The sequence below is a fragment of the Scyliorhinus torazame genome, chromosome 17 (genome assembly GCF_047496885.1).
Source record: "Scyliorhinus torazame isolate Kashiwa2021f chromosome 17, sScyTor2.1, whole genome shotgun sequence".
NCBI lineage: Eukaryota > Metazoa > Chordata > Chondrichthyes > Carcharhiniformes > Scyliorhinidae > Scyliorhinus > Scyliorhinus torazame.
Genome location: NC_092723.1, coordinates 72,971,167 through 72,993,137, shown reverse-complemented (window position 1 = coordinate 72,993,137; position 21,971 = coordinate 72,971,167). Strand labels below are relative to the sequence as shown.

The following is a 21,971-nucleotide window of genomic DNA, read 5'->3' as shown; positions in this document are numbered from 1 at the left end:
GGAGTTACTTTGTTCAATCCTCTGTAGTCGATGGTCAGTTGCCATGATCCATCGAGTTTTCTTACTGGCCAAATCGGGGCCCTATTTGTCAATGCAACGGGTCGAATCACTCCTTGATTCAATAAATTGAAGTACCTTGGCTATCTCTCCCTCGGCTTGCTGGGGAAGCCGTACTGTTTCTGGGGCTTGGGATTGGGACCTGTAATGTTTACTACACCTAGGAATTTGTCGCAGTCGTGCTTGTGCTGGGCAAATGCTGCCTTGTGTCTTTTCAAGACCTCTCTAACCGCTTTGTCTGTGATAATGGTTTGTGGATCAAACCCAGTACTCTCATACTGTACTGATTCTATGGACGTAATCTCCTACTGTGAGCATGGCGGGGGTTCGCGCTGCTCTGGCCATTTTCCATATGCATCGGTTGACTGGGTCGAATGAAAAGTTGTGTGTACTCATGAAATCGATACCTAGAATGTGTTCTGCTGCCTGGGGCAAGTCTACTAAAACAACCGAATATTTTGTCCTAATATTACCGAGCTGTACGTCCACAGGGGCTGTGATGCGTCCCTGTTGGAGGTGACCTGTAAAGCCACTAAGGGTAATGGTATCCGTAGTGCGCCATATCTCTTTTTGGAACATGATGGAGGAGTTTAACGTGGTTCAGGACCCTCCTGTGTCCCAAAGGAACTCTACAGGGTGTCCCCGGACTGTGCCTGCAACTACCAGTCTTCCGGACTTATCCCAAAGGGTATCGCAGATCCAAGTTGGGGAGTCCGAACATCGTCAATCGGTGCCACTCGTGACCGAATTATCTGGTTGGGCGCTAACACTGTGAATGGGTTGGGTATTGTTTCTGCGGGGGGGGGGGGGGGGGGGGGGGGGGGGGGGCGTTTGGGTGCTGATTCCTTTGCTACTTCAGGGGGACATTGCATTCTCAGGCGTAATGACCTTCATGTCCACAATTATAGCATTCCTGTGTCTTGGGGTGCTGCGCTGTACCTCTGCCTTCATTTACCCATGCGGGGTCTTGGTGTGCCCTTACTGGATTCATTGTGGCATCTACTCTCTCATGCTCTTGTCTTTTTCTGAACGGACTGTTCCCAAGCTCTGGACAATCGTTTCAGAACCCACACTTCATTTTGTGCTGGGTCTGAGGGGTCATAACTGGCGCATGCCTTCTGTCCTGTCTCTGTGTGGGTCCATTTGGCCGTATTGTCTGCTGATAAATGGGCGTGGGCTAACTCACCAAATACTGCAGTAAAATGGATCCAAAGGCGTCCAGCAAACGCTGTTGGATGCTCTCCCTTTTTCTGCCTGTACCGGTTGAGTCCGTCTACCGGGTCTCCTCTGTTATATCCTATGGCGTCTAAAATGGCCGTTTTCATTTCGTGGAGGCTACCTCCTCCTACATTTTGTGGGTCGGGAAGAGCTGACCTAACTGAGGTGTCCAAGCACACAACTATGAGCTTGACCTGCTCCGGCTCGTCTAAACCATACATGAGGGTTTGTTGTTTCACTAACTCGAAAAAGTGATGTGGGTCCGATGTGGGGTGGAAAGTATCTATCTTTTCGCGGGCATCTCGTAACTGGGTGATCGATAATGGGGTGGTGTACACAAAATCGGGTTGGTCTTCCGTGGTCACCCTGTGCTGCGTGGTGATGGGGTTCATTGGGTTGGGTGCTGCCTGTGCAGTCGGTGGTGCGGGTGCTTTTCTTTTCAGGGCCTTGGGGGCTCTATTTTGATTCTCGGTCTCGCTTACGTACCGTTGGGCCGTTTCACTGAGTTCCTGCCAATCGGGGCCATCTTCCTGGTCTAGCTGTGGGCCAAAGGTGTCTCTAAACCCATTTTGAACTGATAGCAGGGATTGCAACCTTGCAATTTGCTGCCTGCATTTGGCATGGTCCACTGAACTCTGTCTCTGATCCGTGGTGGAACTGTGGAATGCTCGGTGGACTGCCTTTAGGTCCTCGCACTGTTTGTTTAACTGCTGTACCTGATTCTCTGTCTCCTCTCTTACCACTACAGCACGTTGTGTGTCCTGGTTGGCCTTATCGTATTGGATTTGGAAGCTGCTCAGGTGGGCGAGACAGGATTGATGTGCCCTCTTGACATCATCCATTTCCTTGTCCTTCGCTGCTCACTGCTCCCGGAGCTGTACATTTAATTTCTCGCACTCACTTAAAACTCCCTCTCTACTTTTCTCTTTCTCCTCCTCAAGCTGCTTACGGAGCGTCCTCACGACCTCCTCTGTGCCTCGCAATTATGCCAGACAGGACATGATTGCCATCGGCTTACGAACCTTAGTCACACTCTTCTTATGGATCTCTGTCAGGCTGTCCCACCAAGTCTGTCCTATGCTGCCAGGATCTGTCTCTTCATTCGTGCAAAACTCAGACCATAGGGGCCACCCTTTCCCCTTTAGGTATTTCCTGATCTCTCCTTCCCATACGGGACACTGTTCTAATCTATTGGTCGCTGCGACCTCGGGCTCTTGTGGATGCATAAGGCATTCCATTGCCTTCATGGCCATCCCTACAAATACTCCTGACTCTTACCGGAAATTTGGAACAAGGGGGAATAAAGCAGTGGTGCAAACGCGGGTACGGCTTAAGCTATTTTCCGGTCTATCGAGTTTACCTCATATCCCTTTGTTAGTTCGCATGCAAATTACACACTTCCGAATTCTGGAGGTTTGATCGATAGATGTGGACTGTCAGAGGATACAGCAGGATTTAGATTGTTTGGAGACTTGGGCGGAGAGATGGCAGATGGAGTTTAATCCGGACAAATGTGAGGTAATGCATTTTGGAAGGTCTAATGCAGGTAGGGAATATACAGTGAATGGTAGAACCCTCAAGAGTATTGAAAGTCAAAGAGATCTAGGAGTACAGGTCCACAGGTCATTGAAAGGGGCAACACAGGTGGAGAAGGTAGTCAAGAAGGCATACAGCATGCTTGCCTTCATTGGCCGGGGCATTGAGTATAAGAATTGGCAAGTCATGTTGCAGCTGTATAGAACCTTAGTTAGGCCACACTTGGAGTATAGTGTTCAATTCCGGTCACCACACTACCAGAAGGATGTGGAGGGTTTAGAGAGGGTGCAGAAGAGATTTACCAGAATGTTGCCTGGTATGGAGGGCATTAGCTATGAGGAGCGGTTGAATAAACTCGGTTTGTTCTCACTGGAACGACGGAGGTTGAGGGGAGACCTGATAGAGGTCTACAAAATTATGAGGGGCATAGACAGAGTGGATAGTCAGAGGCTTTTCCCCAGGGTAGAGGGGTCAATTACTAGGGGGCATAGGTTTAAGGTGAGAGGGGAAAGGTTTAGAGTAGATGTACGAGGCAAGTTTTTTACGCAGAGGGTAGTGGGTGCCTGGAACTCGCTACCGGAGGAGGTGGTGGAAGCAGGGACGATAGTGACATTTAAGGGGCATCTTGACAAATACATGAATAGGATGGGAATAGAGGGATACGGACCCAGGAAGTGTAGAAGATTGTAGTTTAGTCGGGCAGCATGGTCGGCACGGGCTTGGAGGGCCGAAGGGCCTGTTCCTGTGCTGTACATTTCTTTGTTTTTGTTCTTTGATACTGGTTTTGCTTGTGGTTTCTTTTACTTTGCCAATTTGGATTCTAATTCAAATGCTTTTGTGGGTTCTCTCGGAGTGACACGGTCACTTCTGGGTCGAGTCCCGGCGGAGTCGCCAATAACTGTTGCCGATTCTTTTTCTACTTGGTTTTCTGTGGCTCTGTTCCTATTAGGGCAATCAGTGAATTTGCCTTTCTTTCTCTGCTATCTATGTCCGAATGCTTAAAGTCGCCAGGTATCGAATGATACCACCACAAGATTCAACCGGCTAGCGATCAAAGAGCCAAACACCAGTTAGATAATTCAAGGTCAAGGGTACTTTATTTGCACACAATTAGTCATGCAACATAAACACTCTAGTTAACTACACCTATCAACTAAGACAACCTGTACTTAACTTCGGGCATCCGGCTTGGGTCAGAAAACAGTGGCCGCTGTTCAATTCTGGATCTATCGGGTTTGAAGGAGTAACTGCTGCTCAGCTGGGCTCATCCGTCTGGTAGCGGGCATTGAACTGGGACACGCGTCTGGTGTTGCTACGATTGGCGATGACCGTGACCGGGGTACCAGAGCCAAAAGAGAGCGAACATATGGCAAACTCTTCTTATACTCACACTCTTTTGGGCGGTCATTCGATTTGGGCCTTACTAATTGGGTGATCCCTGAACACTCTGTTCGATTCCTTAGCCAATACGTGAGCAGGGATCTGCATGGCTGGGCATGTCCCAAGCGGTCACGGACCCCGTTGTTTGCGTTTCCCTTGAACAGGGAGTGGCGCCCAAATATCTGGGACTGTCCTGGTTGCTGGAGTACCAGTCCTATGTTTTCGTGAAGACGGGCCGTCAAATGCTAATCGGCCTGATTAACATGCTAATGGGATGGAATTTCGATACCGTCTGGACTTTGCTGACAAATATGCATTTCAGGCTCTGAGTCTGCCTGATTCTTGGCTTGTCCATTTTACCCGCCAGTCTTTGCGAGTTCCTCTGTACCTAGTTGGAAGTGGCCATCCCAGATGGCTACATAACGCCCCATGGGAATGGCTTCCGCAGCACACAGACGCCATTGACGATTTAAAACATGCCCTAGGCACAGCCCCTGCTTTACAAGTTCCAGACCCAGACCTGCCCTATGCCATCGAAGTAGCAACCACCGACTGAACCCTGTCAGCAGTACTCCTGCAAGAACGACACGATCACTTAGGTCCCGTAGCCTATGCCTCAAGAGTATTAGATCCCGTGGAGCAAGGATTCTCAGCCTGCGAACGGCACTTGCTTGCAGTCTTTTGGCCAGTACAGTACTTTGCATACATCACAGGCCTCAACCCAGTCACGATCTTGACCGAGCACACCCCCACGCAACTATTACTAGATGGTAGATTAAAGGACGGTTCAGTCAGTCAAATTAGAGCAGCTCGCTGGATACTACTAATACAAGGCAGGGGCATTACGGTAAAACACACCAAAACCCACACATTTCTGGCCGATAATCTCCAATATGCAGGGACCCCACATGAGTGCCAGATCATAGCAGCCCAACACCACACAGGACCCTTTATCCCTAAGTCACTACACTCACGAGCAGGCAGTAAGACACAGGATTCCCAAACCACAGGGGATACTTTCAAAATTTACGTAGACGGTTCTTCCACATTCAAAAATGGAGTGAGGATTACTGGTTGTGGAATTTACGTGGAAGACGCGCAGGGACGCCCACTAGAAGAGATCTCTTTAAAATTGCCCGGCCACCTAGGTTCGCAAGCAGCAGAACTCTCAGTCATAACCTATGTAATTCAGCACCCCGACTCTTTTCCAAAACCCACAGACATACACTTGGACAGCCTGTATGTGTGCAACAGTTTAACAGAGTTCCTGCCCCTGTAGGAATCTCGAGGTTTGGTTTCAGCCGATGGAAAACCCCTATCCCCTGCCCCATTGTTAAAGCACATTCTCAAGACAGCCTCAGACCGCACATACGGTATCATTAAAGTAAGACGAGATCATCGCTCCGCCCACCGGGTAGCTAAAGCAGGATCGCGCCATAGTCACTTCTGGCAGCCACCTGAAAATGAACCGATACACTCAGTCCAGGTTTCCCAGACCAATATTGAGGATCTATCCCAAGCCCAAAAAGCAGACAACACCCTCAAACAGGTTTTAGACCGCACCTTCCTAGCCCCCTATGATAAATGGAAGGACGCACTGACTGTACAGGATGGCATAGTTTTAAAAAACGGAATTTATGTGGTTCCCCACCCAGGACAGAAACCAGCTCATTTACCAACTTCATGACGGATACGGATATCAGGGGTTAGTGTTGCTAACTTTGCCTTAGTTCAATTGCTCTGTTTTATTACCTTTGCTCTTGAGTCGCCAGATATCTTTATGATACCGCCACGTGGTTCTAGTCTGAGTAAGGATCAATAATCCAATACACCAATTAGTAAGGTTTAAATCAAAGCACATTTATTATACACAGTAATTGCTACTCATGCACAAATTCTATGTCTAAGCTACTTCCACAACTAACAGGCCTACACTTAACTTGGAACTGGCCCACCAGGTCAGGCAAACAAATGGCCTTTTGTTCGGGTTCTGAGCCTGCGGGATTCGAAGTTGGTACAGATTGGTAGCTAGGAGCGCCTATCTCGTAGCGAGCGTTGAATTAAACTTACGAGTTCGATCTTCACTGCTGCGGTCACGGTCAATGTTGGTTCGTTGTTGCTGGGTGACCCGGGCAGGAAGGAGAGCTGAAGAGGAGCTGCTGAAGAGTGAAGAGCTGAGGAAGAGAGCGACTTGAACTTGGGGGCACAATTCTTATAGTCCCCAGGGGCAAAATGAACACGTTGATAGATAACTAACAAACTATAATACAAACGGTAACGAACAAGTGAATTCTCCTGGAGCTATTTCTAATGCGGCTGTCCTCTAGTATGATTTACTACCAAGCGCCCAATCTCTGAAGTCACATGGTGGATTCGGGAGAAGCTGGAAAAAACTTTGGAGGCTGTGAAGGAGCATGGAAAGGTGCTTTAGGGTGTGGCGGCAGCCTTGTCACAGCATGGTGATTGAATCACATTGTTGGAAGTTGAGATGTTGCTGTTGGAGGAGAAGAACAAGGCTCTGAGGGCAAAGATGGATGACTTGGATAACAGAACCTCAGAATCGTGGGGTTACCAGAGGAAGGCCCGAAGCTGACGGAGTACTGTCGTGTTGGGTGTTCCGATGCACAACCGATGCACAAATGATCCAACACGGTTGTAGATGGTACAACTCTATTTTATTGTCTTTAACAATAACAACTACTAACTGCTGGCTGAGGTTCGTGCTTCACCAGCTAACCTGTGGACCCAGCCCTATCACTATCTTGGTGAAGCACTCAGCACATGGTCTATGTCTGAGTGGCACGCTGTGAGCTCTGTGCTCTGAGCTATCTCCTGGTAGAATGAGCGGGAACTGTGGTGTTCCCTGTTTTATAGTGCGTGTGCTCTCACTGGTGATTGGCTGCGATGTTGTGTGTGTGTTGGTTGGTCCAACTACCTGTCCATCAGTGTGTGTGTGATTGCACCATGATAAGCTAATGTGGATATCATGAGAAGTACTCATGATGTTCGTCAAGCTTTTGGGGGAGGAGGGGGAGGGGGCATGATTGTCCTCTTCACAGTTGGATCGGGCCCACCATGTACTCCGGCGGAAGGCTCAGGCGAATCCAGCTTATTACTTGGATTCCACAGTTTCCAGGAGTGGGTTCTGCAATGGGCCAAAGTGAATTGGGACTTGAGGTGGGAGGGAAGCATCATTAGGATATACCAAGATGTCAGATCGGAGTTGATGAAGCGGTGTGCAGCTTTTAATAAGGTGAAGTCAGCGCTATTCAGGAAATGAAATGAAATGAAAATCGCTTATTGTCACAAGTAGGCTTCAAATGAAGTTACTGTGAAAAGCCCCTAGTCGCCACATTCCGGCGCCTGTTCGAATGGAGTCAGGTTTGGAATGGTGTACCCGACAAAGCTGTGAGTGACTTAACGGTCAAAAGGTCATTTTTTTCAACACGTTGGAGGAGGCAGTGGTGCTTGTCAAGAAGCATGGACTTGGACTTGATTGAATGGATTCGATTGGGACTTTTGTTTAATAAATTTAGAGTACCTGATTATTATTTTTTCCAATTAAGGGGCAATTTAGTGTGGCCAATCCACCTAACCTGCACAGCTTTGGGTTGTGGGGGTGAAACCTACGCATGCATGGGGAGAATGTTCAAACTCCACACGGACAGTGACCCAGGGCCGGGATTCGAACCCGGGTCCTCAGCGCCACAGTCCCAGTGCTAACCACTATGCTGCATGCAACCCTTCGATTGGGACTTTTTTTTTTAATAAATATTTTATTGAAAATTTTTGGTCAACCAACACAGTACATTGTGCATCCTTTACACAATATTAAAACAACACAAATAACAATGACCTATTTTATAAACAAAAAATGAATAAATAATAAATAACAAAAATGAAAACTAACCCTAATTGGCAACTGCCTTATCACAAGTAACACTCTCCAAAAATATAATTTAACAGTCCAATATATAATTATCTGTCGCAACGACCTATACATATTATACAGTATATATTAACAACCCTGAGAGTCCTTCTGGTTCCTCCTCCCCCCCCCCCCCCCCCCCCCCCCCCCCCCGCCGATCCTGGGCTGCTGCTGCTGCCTTCTTTTTTCCATTCCATCTATCTTTCTGCGAGGTATTCGACGAACGGTTGCCACCGCCTGGTGAACCCTTGAGCCGACCCCCTTAGAACGAACTTAATCCGCTCTAGCTTTATAAACCCTGCCATGTCATTTATCCAGGTCTCCACCCCCGGGGGCTTGGCTTCTTTCCACATTAACAATATCCTGCGCCGGGCTACTAGGGACGCAAAGGCCAAAACATCGGCCTCTCTCGCCTCCTGCACTCCCGGCTCTTGTGCAACCCCAAATATAGCCAACCCCCAGCTTGGTTCGACCCGGACCCCCACTACTTTTGAAAGCACCTTTGTCACCCCCATCCAAAACCCCTGTAGTGCCAGGCATGACCAAAACATATGGGTATGATTTGCTGGGCTTCTCGAGCACCTCGCACACCTATTCTCCACCCCAAAATATTTACTGAGCCGTGCTCCAGTCATATGCGCCCTGTGTAATACCTTAAACTGAATCAGGCTTAGCCTGGCACACGAGGACGACGAGTTTACCCTGCTTAGGGCATCTGCCCACAGCCCCTCCTCGATCTCCTCCCCCAGCTCTTCTTCCCATTTCCCTTTTAGTTCATCTACCATAGTCTCCCCTTCGTCCCTCATTTCCCTATATATATCTGACACCTTACCATCCCCCACCCATGCCTTTGAGATCACTCTGTCCTGCACCTCTTGTGTCGGGAGCTGCGGGAATTCCCTCACCTGTTGCCTCGCAAAAGCCCTCAGTTGCATATACCTGAATGCATTCCCTTGGGGCAACCCATATTTCTCGGTCAGCGCTCCCAGACTCGCGAACTTCCCATCCACAAACAGATCTTTCAGTTGCGTTATTCCTGCTCTTTGCCACATTCCATATCCCCCATCCATTCCCCCCGGGGCAAACCTATGGTTGTTTCTTATCGGGGACCCCCCCAAGGCTCCAGTCTTTCCCCTATGCCGTCTCCACTGTCCCCAAATCTTCAGTGTAGCCACCACCACCGGGCTTGTGGTGTAGTTCCTCGGTGAGAACGGCAATGGGGCTGTCACCATAGCCTGTAGGCTAGTCCCCCTACAGGACGCCCTCTCTAATCTCTTCCACGCCGCTCCCTCCTCCTCTCCCATCCACTTACTCACCATTGAAATATTAGCGGCTCAATAATACTCACTTAGGCTCGGTAGTGCCAGCCCCCCCCCTATCCCTGCTACGCTGTAAGAATCCCTTCCTCACTCTCGGGGTCTTCCCGGCCCACACAAAACCCATGATGCTCTTTTCAATCCTTTTAAAAAAAGCCTTCGTGATCACCACCGGGAGGCACTGAAACACAAAGAGGAATCTCGGGAGGACCACCATCTTAACCGCCTGCACCCTCCCTGCCAGTGACAGGGATACCATATCCCATCTCTTGAAATCCTCCTCCATTTGTTCCACCAACCGCGTTAAATTTAACCTCTGCAATGTGCCCCAATTCTTGGCTATCTGGATCCCCAGGTAACGAAAGTCCCTTGTTACCTTCCTCAACGGTAGGTCCTCTATTTCTCTACTCTGCTCCCCTGGATGCACCACAAACAACTCACTTTTCCCCATGTTCAATTTATACCCTGAAAAATCCCCAAACTCCCCAAGTATCCGCATTATTTCTGGCATCCCCTCCGCCGGGTCTGCCACGTATAGTAGCAAATCGTCCGCATACAAAGATACCCGGTGTTCTTCTCCTCCTCTAAGTACTCCCCTCCACTTCTTGGAACCCCTCAACGCTATCGCCAGGGGCTCAATCGCCAGTGCAAACAATAATGGGGACAGAGGGCATCCCTGCCTTGTCCCTCTATGGAGCCGAAAATATGCAGATCCCCGTCCATTCATGACCACGCTCGCCATCGGGGCCCTATACAACAGCTGCACCCATCTAACATACCCCTCTCCAAAACCAAATCTCCTCAACACCTCCCACAAATAATCCCACTCCACTCTATCAAATGCTTTCTCGGCATCCATCGCCACTACTTTCTCCGTTTCCCCCTCTGGTGGGGCCATCATCATTACCCCGAACAGCCTCCGTATATTCGTGTTCAGCTGTCTCCCCTTCACAAACCCAGTTTGGTCCTCGTGGACCACCCCCGGGACACATTCCTCTATTCTCATTGCCATTACCTTGGCCAGGATCTTGGCATCTACATTTAGGAGGGAAATAGGTCTATAGGACCCGCATTGTAGTGGGTCCTTTTCCTTCTTTAAGAGAAGCGATATCGTTGCTTCAGACATAGTCGGGGGCAGTTGTCCCCTTTCCTTTGCCTCATTAAAGGTCCTCATCAATACCGGGGCGAGCAAGTCCACATATTTTCTATAGAATTCGACTGGGAATCCATCCGGTCCCGGGGCCTTTCCCGCCTGCATGCTCCTAATTCCTTTCACCACTTCTTCTACCTCGATCTGTGCTCCCAGTCCCACCCTTTCCTGCTCTTCCACCTTGGGAAATTCCAGCCGATCCAAGAAGCCCATCATTCTCTCCCTCCCATCCGGGGGTTGAGCTTCATATAATTTTTTATAAAATGTCTTGAACACTCCATTCACTCTCTCCGCTCCCCGCTCCATCTCTCCTTCCTCATCCCTCACTCTCCCTATTTCCCTCGCTGCTCCCCTTTTCCTCAATTGGTGTGCCAGCAACCTGCTCGCCTTCTCCCCATATTCGTACTGTACACCCTGTGCCTTCCTCCATTGTGCCTCTGCAGTGCCCGTAGTCAGCAAGTCAAATTCTACATGTAGCCTTTGCCTTTCCCTGTACAGTCCCTCCTCCGGTGCTTCCGCATATTGTCTGTCCACCCTCAAAAGTTCTTGCAGCAACCGCTCCCGTTCCTTACTCTCCTGCTTCCCTTTATGTGCCCTTATTGATATCAGCTCCCCTCTAACCACCGCCTTCAACGCCTCCCAGACCACTCCCACCTGGACCTCCCCATTATCATTGAGTTCCAAGTACTTTTCAATGCACCCCCTCACCCTTAGACACACCCCCTCATCTGCCATTAGTCCCATGTCCATTCTCCAGGGTGGGCGCCCTCCTGTTTCCTCCCCTATCTCCAAGTCTACCCAGTGTGGAGCGTGATCTGAAATGGCTATAGCCGTATACTCCGTTCCCCTCACCTTCGGGATCAACGCCCTTCCCAGCACAAAAAAGTCTATTCGCGAGTAGACTTTATGGACATAAGAGAAAAACGAGAACTCCTTACTCCTAGGTCTGCTAAATCTCCACGGGTCTACACCTCCCATCTGCTCCATAAAATCTTTAAGTACCTTGGCTGCTGCCGGCCTCCTTCCAGTCCTGGACTTCGACCTATCCAGCCCTGGTTCCAACACCGTATTAAAATCTCCCCCCATTATCAGCTTTCCCATCTCTAGGTCCGGAATGCGTCCTAGCATCCGCCTCATAAAATTGGCATCATCCCAGTTCGGGGCATATACGTTTACCAAAACCACCGTCTCCCCCTGTAGTTTGCCACTCACCATCACGTATCTGCCCCCGTTATCCGCCACTATAGTCTTTGCCTCGAACATTACCCGCTTCCCCACTAATATAGCCACCCCACTGTTTTTCGCATCTAGCCCCGAATGGAACACCTGCCCCACCCATCCTTTGCGTAGCCTAACCTGGTCTATCAGTTTCAGGTGCGTTTCCTGTAACATAACCACATCTGCCTTAAGTTTCTTAAGGTGTGCGAGTACCCGTGCCCTCTTTATCGGCCCGTTCAGCCCTCTCACGTTCCACGTGATCAGCCGGGTTGGGGGGCTTCCTACCCCCCCCCCCTTGTCGATTAGCCATCCCCTTTTTCCAGCCACTCACCCGGTTCCCACGCAGCTGTATCTCCCCCAGGCGGTGCCCCCCCGCCCATCCCCTCCCATACCAGCTCCCCCCTCTCCCCAGCAGCAGCAACCCAGTAATTCCCCCCTCCCACCCCCCCGCTCGATCCCCCGCTAGCGTAATTACTCCCCCCATGTTGCTCCCAGAAGTCAGCAAACTCTGGCCGACCTCGGCTTCCCCCCGTGACCTCGGCTCGCACCGTGCGACGCCCCCTCCTTCCTGCTTCTCTATTCCTGCCATGATTATCATAGCGCGGGAACCAAGCCCGCGCTTCTCCCTTGGCCCCGCCCCCAATGGCCAACGCCCCATCTCCTCCACCTCCCCGCCTCCCCCCCATCACCACCTGTGGAAGAGAGAAAAGTTACCACATCGCAGGATTAGTACATAAAACTCCTCTTTCCCCCCTTTTTAACCCTCCTCTTCGCCCCCCACATTCGTCCCATCACTTTGTTCAAACGTTCTTTTTAATAACCCGCTCATTCCAGTTTTTCTTCCACAATAAAAGTCCACGCTTCATCCGCCGTCTCAAAGTAGTGGTGCCTCCCTCGATATGTGACCCACAGTCTTGCCGGTTGCAGCATTCCAAATTTTATCTTCTTTTTATGAAGCACCGCCTTGGCCCGATTAAAGCTCGCCCTCCTTCTCGCCACCTCCGCACTCCAGTCTTGATAAACGCGGATCACCGCGTTCTCCCATTTACTGCTCCGAGTTTTCTTTGCCCATCTAAGGACCATTTCTCTATCCTTAAAACGGAGGAATCTCACCACTATGGCTCTGGGAATTTCTCCTGCTCTCGGTCCTCGCGCCATCACTCGGTATGCTCCCTCCACCTCCAACGGACCCGCCGGGGCCTCCGCTCCCATTAACGAGTGCAGCATCGTGCTCACATATGCCCCGACGTCCGCTCCCTCCGCACCTTCAGGTAGACCAAGAATCCTCAGGTTGTTCCTCCTTGCGTTGTTCTCCAGTGCCTCCAACCTTTCCCCACATCGTTTCTGATGTGCCTCATGCGTCTCCGTCTTCACCACCAGGCCCTGTATGTCGTCCTCATTCTCGGCTGCCTTTGCCTTCACGACCCGAAGCTCCCGCTCCTGGGTCTTTTGTTCCTCCTTTAGCCCTTCGATCGCCTGTAGTATCGGGGCCAACAGCTCTTTCTTCATTTCCTTTTTGAGCTCTTCCACACAGCATTTCAAGAACTCTTGTTGTTCAGGGCCCCATGTTAAACTGCCACCTTCCGACGCCATCTTGGTTTTTGCTTGCCTTCCTTGCCGCTGTTCTAAAGGATCCACTGCAATCTGGCCACTTTCTCCTCCTTTTTTCATCCGTATCCAGGGGGGATTCCCTTCTGGTTTACCGCACAGTGTTTTTAGCCGTCAAAATTGCCGTTGGGGCTCCTATCAAGAGCCCAAAAGTCCGTTTCACCGGGAGCTGACGAAACATGCGACTCAGCTGGTCATCGCCGCACCCGGAAGTCTTCGATTGGGACTTTAATGGGGACAGTTGGGAGGGGTTGGTTTGAGATGTTTTGTAGTTTGTATCAGGTGTATGTTTGGGATTGAGGGGTGATAGTGGTTTGGGTAATATTATGGGAAATTTATGGCCCCCGGGAGGAGTGTAAGTATCGTTAGGGTGGAGGGCTTTGGTAACTCTTCCACAGCTGGAACGGGTAAGGAAGTGACATTTTTTTCTTCGTTCTTTGAACATACACCCTGGGTGAGGGGTTGCCTTTGCTAGCTGTAAAGTTTCAGCTGGTGAACGGAGGTGATGTGCGGGGAGGGGCTGTGGCTTGTTCGACCTACTTGGGCAAGGTTCAGTGAGCTTAGCTGATTTGTTGGTGAGGGGGGAGGGGGAGAGAGAGGATGGAGTCATGTCTCCTGAAAGCTTTTTTCAGGCTCATGAGGGGGAGGGATCTGACTGGGACTAACAATTTTTCATTGTCTCATCATAGGGACAGGGTTGATGGCTGTAATGGGTGGGTCCTGGGCCTGGGCCTTCCGGTGGTGGCGACCGTTGTCTTCTATTTTTAGGAATTGGTCACAGCCAGTGGGTTGGGGGGTGGGGACAATGGGGGTTTCTGGGTTTTTTTTACGGATAGGAATTTGATAATGGTATTTCGTTTGTATGGATTTGTTTATTTTGAGTTTTATAAAATGAAAACTTTAAGAAAAATATTTTCAAAAAAGTAAAGAATGTTCAGGGAAATCTCTGCTCAGTAGAGAAAAAGACTGGCTACGGATGCCATTTATGACTTCAAAGATTTGTTTGCCACCATACCTTAATGGTTCCAGAATCATGCCTATAAGAGGAAGTAGGATTCCTCCAGGCCTACTGAATGGTGTGTCTGTCGTTCATAGTCGGAGGTGTCTCAGACACAGTTCCTTGTCCGAGAGGACAGTAACATTGGTTGTGTGTCCAATTTAAAGTTTATGACATGACCATCAACCGAGATGTCTACATTCCAGAAAATCCCTGATCTTTGACCTCACCCAAGAAGCTTGGCTGTGTTTCCTCTTGGTGTGGTATCCTGACCTTGTGAATCACCTTGGGATCATCTGTGTGTCTGGTTCTGATAGCTTTGCATAACTTTCTGAAGTGTCCTCTGCACTTGCAATTGAAATACTGCTGAGATTATCAGACATTGATTGTGTCTATGGAGTTGCTTGGCTCCACAGTCCTGGCATGCTCCCCACCCTCTAGTGGTCGGTTAGAACATTGCTACCTTTTGTAAGGGCCCCGAAGAATCCAGCACGAGTTTTAAGGATACAAAATAATAACGTTTATTTTCTATAACAATATATACATAACAGTAGCAGTAACTTCCCTTGCTACCTTCTCCTTCCTCCTGGTTCCTGGACTGGCCAGCTTATTTATAGTAGGAGTTTCTCCGCCCCCCTCATTGGGGAAGTTCATACTCCCATAGGATTGTGGGATAGTCATTAGTCCCCAGCCAATCATCAGTAGGCAGGTTATAACACTACCCTTGGCCTGGAGTGTTCCTGCTCCTCTGCTATTCTAATAGCTGGACAGTGGAGGTTGCTCTGTACCATGGTTTGCTTTCACTCCTTAAGATGGATCGGTGCTGTAACTGGATTTTGGTTCGCCTGACAATCTGAAAGGCCTTTTCAAGGATCATGTCTCGAGTGCATTGGGAATTTCAAGAACAATTCTGTCCCTGATTAGCTCTGATCTCAGGTCACTGTAGTGACAGTCTTCAGCCATTCTGTACAGCTCATTAATGAAGGAGTCAATGGGTTCTCAGGTTTTCCTGGTTGTTGGACATGTTTGTTAAGCCTTGTTCTTTCAAGGATCTTGTTACTGCTCCGATTGAAATGTGACCATAAAACCATAAATCATAGGAGTAGAATTAGTCCATTCGGCCCATCGAGTTCTGCTCCGCCATTCAGTCATGGCTGATATGATTCTTATACCCATTCTCCTGCCTTCTCCCCATAACCCCTGATTCCCTTATTAATCAAGAACTTATCTATCTCTGTCTTAAAGACACTTATTGTTTTGGCCTCCACAGCCTTCTGTGGCAAAGTGTTCCACAGATTCACCACCCTCTGGCTGACAAAATTCTTCCTCATCTCAGATTCAAAGGATCGTCCCTTCAATCTGAGGCTGTGGCCTTGGGTTCTAGTTTTTCCTATTTGTGGAAACATTCGCTCCACATCCACTCTATCTAGGCCTCTCAGTATCCTGTAAATTTCAATAATATCCCTCCTCATCCTTCTAAACTCCGAGTACAGTCTGAGTTCTCGACCGCTCCTCATATGGCAAGTGAAGTGATACCATGGTTGTGTTGTAATTCACCAACTGACCACTATGAACCTCATTGGTATATAAGTGAATGTTAAAGTCAGCTGACCTCAGACTGGCTGGAGGAAGCTGAAGAGAGATGTTGCTTGTGCATGATTTTACTGTTATTCATCTGGTGTCTTGTAGATAGTTTAACCACAATTAATGTTAATAAATCATTTATAACTTTAGCTACAAGTGTTCCTGTAATAAATCAGGCCACCCGACGAGAACCACCACATAGTGCCAGGGCTGAATGGTATTAAACACTGAGAAAGACTGCCACAGAGATTTGAAGATTTTGCAAACTGCAGAATTAACAGCATGGAGTTGTTCAAGTCACTACAGAGTCTCATCTTTCATGGTAATGTGAACAGCAACTGGCAAGCGTTTAAAAAACAATTTAACCTGTTTCTTACTGCAGTAAATTTAGAAAGTCAGTCAGATTCGTGCATGAAGCGATGCTCCTAACAGCGGCAGGGCCCGAAGCTATTGTTGTGTTTAATACGTTTAAATTTGCAAACGATGAAGATAGTAAAAATTTTAATTAAATAATTCAAAGATTTAATGCACATTGCTGACCCAGAAAGAATGACATTTATTCACATCACGTTTACAGAAGACAGGAGAATCCAGAGATCATTTCATCACTGATTTAAAGTTAAAAGCTAAAACCTGTAATTCTTCTGCGGTGGAATCTTCCATGATTCGGGACCAGATTGTGTTTGGTGTGAATGAAAATAAGCTGAGGGAATGGTTGCTTAGGGAATCTTTGGGAGCTGTCTTTGGAACAAACAGTTAAGATTTGTCAGGTTCATGAGCTAGCAGCACAGCATTCTAAAATGTTTCTCAGTAATGGGGGCGTCTTGTTGGGGGAGAACACTCAGGTTACCACCTTTTTCCCCAAAAGGCGGGAAACATCTGAAAAAAGGCGGGAAAGTTCCTGCAGCTCCTCGCACACCAACAAACAGGTTAAAGATCAGTATGAAATATTTCTGTGTAAAAGATATGGTCAAAGGCACAAATTAAGACAGTGTCCAGCGTTTGGCAAGTTTTGTTCCAGGTGCAAAGGAAAAAAATCACTTTGCTCAGAATTGTTACTCTAAGCTCAACCCCAGGCCAGTCAGCACAGGGGAAGACACAGTCTCCAGTGATGAAACATTATTGTTTGTTGGAGTACTAACACAGAAGAAGAATTTTTTGGAGACATCAAAAAATTCTCCAGCACTTAAAAAAATGCAAACTGATACTCCATTTAAAATAAATGAGGTTGATGAGGACAAATGGCTGCTACCACATGAAGAGAACGGTACAGTGGTTCGATTGAAGATAGACACTGGTGCCAAAGTCAATTTAATCAGCGTGACTGATGTTAAAAATCTATAAAATTCAACCGATTAGAAGAAATCATAAAATATCTCTGATTTATTATAATAGTTCAAGCATTAAATGTTATGGTGCTTGTGACCCGAGTTTGCTGGTTGAAAACACACTTTATTCCGTCCCATTCTATATTGTATCCGAGGGCTTGGATTCATTATTAGGCAATCAGTCCTGTGAAGAATTAGGTCTAGTGCAATTGGTATGTAGCATCCGCAACGGATTGGATCAACACTCCGACGATTCTGAGAACATTATCAGCAAATTCAGCAATGTGTTCACAGGTTTTGGTACACTATCATTCACCTTCAAGATGCAATTCAAAGAGGATGCAAAACCTGTGATATAGGCACCAAGAAGAATACCTGCACCTCTTTGGGATCAACTCAAAAAGGAGCTAGACAGAATGGCAAAATTAAAATTAATTAGAAAGACAGAAGAACCTACTGACTGGGTAAACTCCATGGTTTGTTTAAAGAAAAAGAATGGCGCTATTCGCTGCATGGATCCTAAAGATCTTAACAAGAATATAAAAAGAAAGCATTACCAATTACCAAAGCATGAGGAAATCACATCTGAGGTGGCTGGTGCACAACTCTTTACGAAACTGGATGCATCTCAGGGTTTTTGGCAACTAAAGCTAGAGGAAGAAAGTACAAAATACTGCACTTTTAATATGCCATTTGGACGGTACTGCTTTCTGAGAATGCCGTTTGGCATAATTGCAGCATCAGAAACTTTTCACCGTGCTATGGAGCATATAACCGAACACATCGAAGGTGTATGTGTGTATGTGGATGATATCATCGTTTGGGGCTCAACCATAGAAGAGCACAATACGAGGTTGCTTAAAGTTCTAACGAACGCAAGGAGAAATGGGCTGAAGCTCCACAAGCAAAAGTGCCAATTTGGAGTAACTGAGGTCACATTCCTAAGTGACAAGCTCTCATCGCATGGCATTGAACCTGCCAAGGACAAAATCCAAGTAATTCTCAACATGCCAAAACCACATGACAAGAACGCCATCTTAAGATGGGTATGGTCAATTTTATAGGGAAATTCATTCCCAGCCAGCCAGCAAAAACAACACATCTACGGGATCTCCTGCACAAGACAATGGATTTCACTTGGGCTGAGCAACATGAGCAAGACTGGAAGAAGCTCAAGACTTCACTAACCACCACACCAGTTCTCACATTTTTTTGACTTATCTAAGTAGATTAAAGTGTCTACAGACTCATCTGAAGATAGTCTGGGAGCAGTTCTTCGCAACTCGAGCATGACGATTGGAAACCACTCACGTATGCATTATGATCCATGTGGACCACCAGGTCAGTCAGAACAGGTAAGGATGGCAGATATTCCCTTCCTTCTAAAACAAATCACAATTAAGGGGAAATTTGGCATGGCCAATCCACCTACCCTGCACATCTTTGGGTTGTGGAAGCAGACTTGGGGAGAATGTGCAAACTCCACACGGACAGTGACCTGGGGCTGGGATCGAACCAGTATCCTGGCGCCTTGAGGCAGCAGTGCTTACCACTGAGTCACTGTGCCGCCCAGATATTCCTTTCTTAAATAACATTGGTGAACTAGATGGGGTTTTCACGGCAAACAATGATTGTTTGCTGGCACTTGCTTTTAATTCCAGATTTCTTATTAACAATTGGAATTTATTATTAATTGAATTCAAATTCCACCACCTGCCATGGTAGAACTGGAACTCATGCCCACATCAGCTTGGGCCTCTGGATTACTAGGCCTGTGACATTACCATGACATCACCATGTCCTCATATGGAATGCATTGTTTGAAAGGGTGGTGGAAGCAGATTCAATAGTAATATACAAATGGAATTGGGATAAGGAAAATAAGGGCTGTGGGGAAGAACAGGGGAGTGGAATTAATTGGATAGCTCTGCAAAAGAGCCAGTATAAGCACTCTGGGCTAAAAGGTCTCCTTTTGTGCTAGGAGTGTTTTATGAAATTTGTTCCGTGATGCCTCTTTTCATTTCCCCACTGTTTTACCAATTTGCTTTCCTATTGAAGTCTAAATGTTCAAATTATAGTAGTCTTTTTAAGGATGTGGGTAGCGCTTCTTCTTCAGCCCATGGAGTGCACAGTGGGAGCCTGTCATAAACGATGGGAAATTCTGTGTGCTCCTATTCACAAATGTTATGGGGTGATTTAAATAGTAAAAATAACTTCTTGCACAAAATGTACCAGGAGAATGTATATGGCATCAAGCCCAAATGGAAAAGTGTGGACAGTGGGCTCTCAGCAGCAAGTGAGGTCTCTATTAAAATTGCACCGCTCTAGTAGGAATGACCTCACTGGCTGAAACAAAATTGTCCAGTAAACTTTGCATCAGTGAGATTTTTAGTAAAGAACAAGCTGTGGTAGTAGAGGTATTACGGTACCTGATAGGCTGGAGCACCATTGGTGGAAACTGTATGCTTTCTATTGGTTAAGATGTATGGTAGCTCCGCCCTGCGGCGGGGTATAAGAGCCCGTGCCGCCCCAGCAGTCTTCATTCTGTACCTGAGCTGCTAGGGGAAACATCTAGCTTATTAAAGCCTTCAGTTGGACTACAATCTCGCTTTAGTGGTCATTGATCGTGCATCAATTTAATAAGCTAGTTTTTTTTTTTTAAAAAGGATGGAGCTCCAAATCAAGCCGGAGTGTCTGCAACTCGGCCCCCACCCAGCAAACTCAGCGGCAATCTTCAAGCACTGGCTGGCGTGCTTTAAAGGGTATCTCGGGACGGCCGAAAACACACCCACGGGAGAACAGAAAATGCAAATCCTGCACTCAAGGGTAAGCCCAGAGATTTACACCCTCATCGAGGAAGCGGAAGACTTTGATGCAGCAATAGAGCTGCTAAAAGGACATTATATTCGCCCTGTAAACCAGGTCTACGCACAGCACCTGCTTGCAACAAGGCGACAAACCCCTGGGGAATCGCTGGAAGAATTCTACCGTGCACTCCTGGTGTTGGGGAGAAACTACAGCTGCCCGCAAGTTTCGGCGAGCGAACACACTGAACTCTTGGTCCGGGACGTTTTCATGGCAGGTATGCTATCCTCACAAATCCGCCAGCAACTGCTAGAGAAAGACACGCTGGGTCTCAAGGAGGCACGGGCCCTTGCAGGCTCCCTGGACATGGCCTCCAGGAACACCCGCGCTTACGTTCCCGACTGCGCGGCAGCCCCCTGGGCAGCGTGGAACCCCTCCATAGCCGACCCCGAGAAATCCCCCATCCCCCCACAAGCCTGCGCTGCAAGGCAGCCAGGCAGCCCCGGGGGGCCCCGCTGCTACCTTTGCGGGCAGGCCAAGCACCCCCGCCAGCGCTGCCTAGCCCGCGCATTTACCTGCAAGGGATGCGGCAAAAAGGTCCATTTCGTGGGGGAATGTCAGGCCCGTGCGGTTGCCGCGGTCTCCGGCGGCGAATGCGGACCTGTAGCACAATCAATCACTCACGAGGCAAGAAGAGATTAAGTCAATCGATGGCTTTATTACGCAGACTTGTTCCCCAGCAGCTCGGTTACAGAATGCGGCTGCTGGGAGAACCCGGGTTCTTATACTCCGTCTTACTGGGTGGAGCCAGCAGGCGGCAGATCCAATCAGTACCCAGTGTCTGTCCACCAATAGCCTCTCGGCATCACTGGGTACCACACTACCCCTAATACATACCACCACATTCACCCCTCGTTAAAAAAGAACCCAGCGGGGTGGTGGGTCACATGGTGGTAGGGGTTTACAAGGTCGGTACTGGGATTCCATTAACACAGTGGCTATGCATCGATATCAACTGTTAACTATTTACAATGCCGCTTTTACTGGGCTACTGAATTATTTACAGATCTTGCTTTGTCACGCAGATTCAATGAGTCGAGTGGGTGCCCTGGTCATCCTTGCTGATTGTCTCAGCTCCGGTGGTGGTGCAGGCGCTGGCTCGGGCACTGTCGTCTCTGGGAGCGTCGCGATGTTTGCTCCTGTTTCACTACTCCTGGGCGGGCACGGGAGGAGGACCGATCTACCCGGGAAGGGAGCGACTGTGGGGTGCGCCGGCGGGAGGGAGGGGGTGATTGGTGTTGGAGGGGTGTGGGGAGCTCCGGCGGGCGCCAGGTCCCGCAGGGAGACCGTATCCTGTCGGCCGTTGGGGTATGCCACGTAGGGGTATTGGAGGGTTCGCATGGAGAAGATGAACCCTCTCGACCAATGGGTCCGATTTGTGCGCGCGCACATGCTTTCGGAGCAAGATGAGTCCTGGGGCTGCCAGTCAGGTCAGAAGTGACGTTCCGGAGGAGGACTTCTTAGGGAAGACAAGGAGGCGCTCGTGAGGCGTTTGATTAGTTGTGGTACACAGCAGCGACCGGATGGAGTGGAGAGCGTCCGGGAGGACTTCCTGCCAACGGGAAACTGGGAGACTTCTGGACCGTAGGGCCAGTAGGACGGTCTTCCGGACCGTTCTGTTCTCCCTCTCTACCTGACCGTTCCCCCGGGGGTTGTAACTGGTCGTCCTGCTCGAGGCTATGCCCTTGCTGAGCAGGAATTGACGCAGTTCGTCGCTCATGAAGGAGGACCCCCTATCGCTGTGGATGTAGGCGGGGAAACCGAAGAGTGTAAAGATGGTGCAGAG

At 48.6% G+C, this 21,971-nt stretch overlaps 1 long non-coding RNA gene across 1 annotated transcript in view; it reads right to left on the bottom strand.

Moving 5' to 3' along the window:
• LOC140393947 (uncharacterized) overlaps positions 1 to 21,971 on the bottom strand; it is a 99,844-nt gene that overhangs the window by 5,700 nt on the left and 72,173 nt on the right. The window lies entirely within an intron of this gene.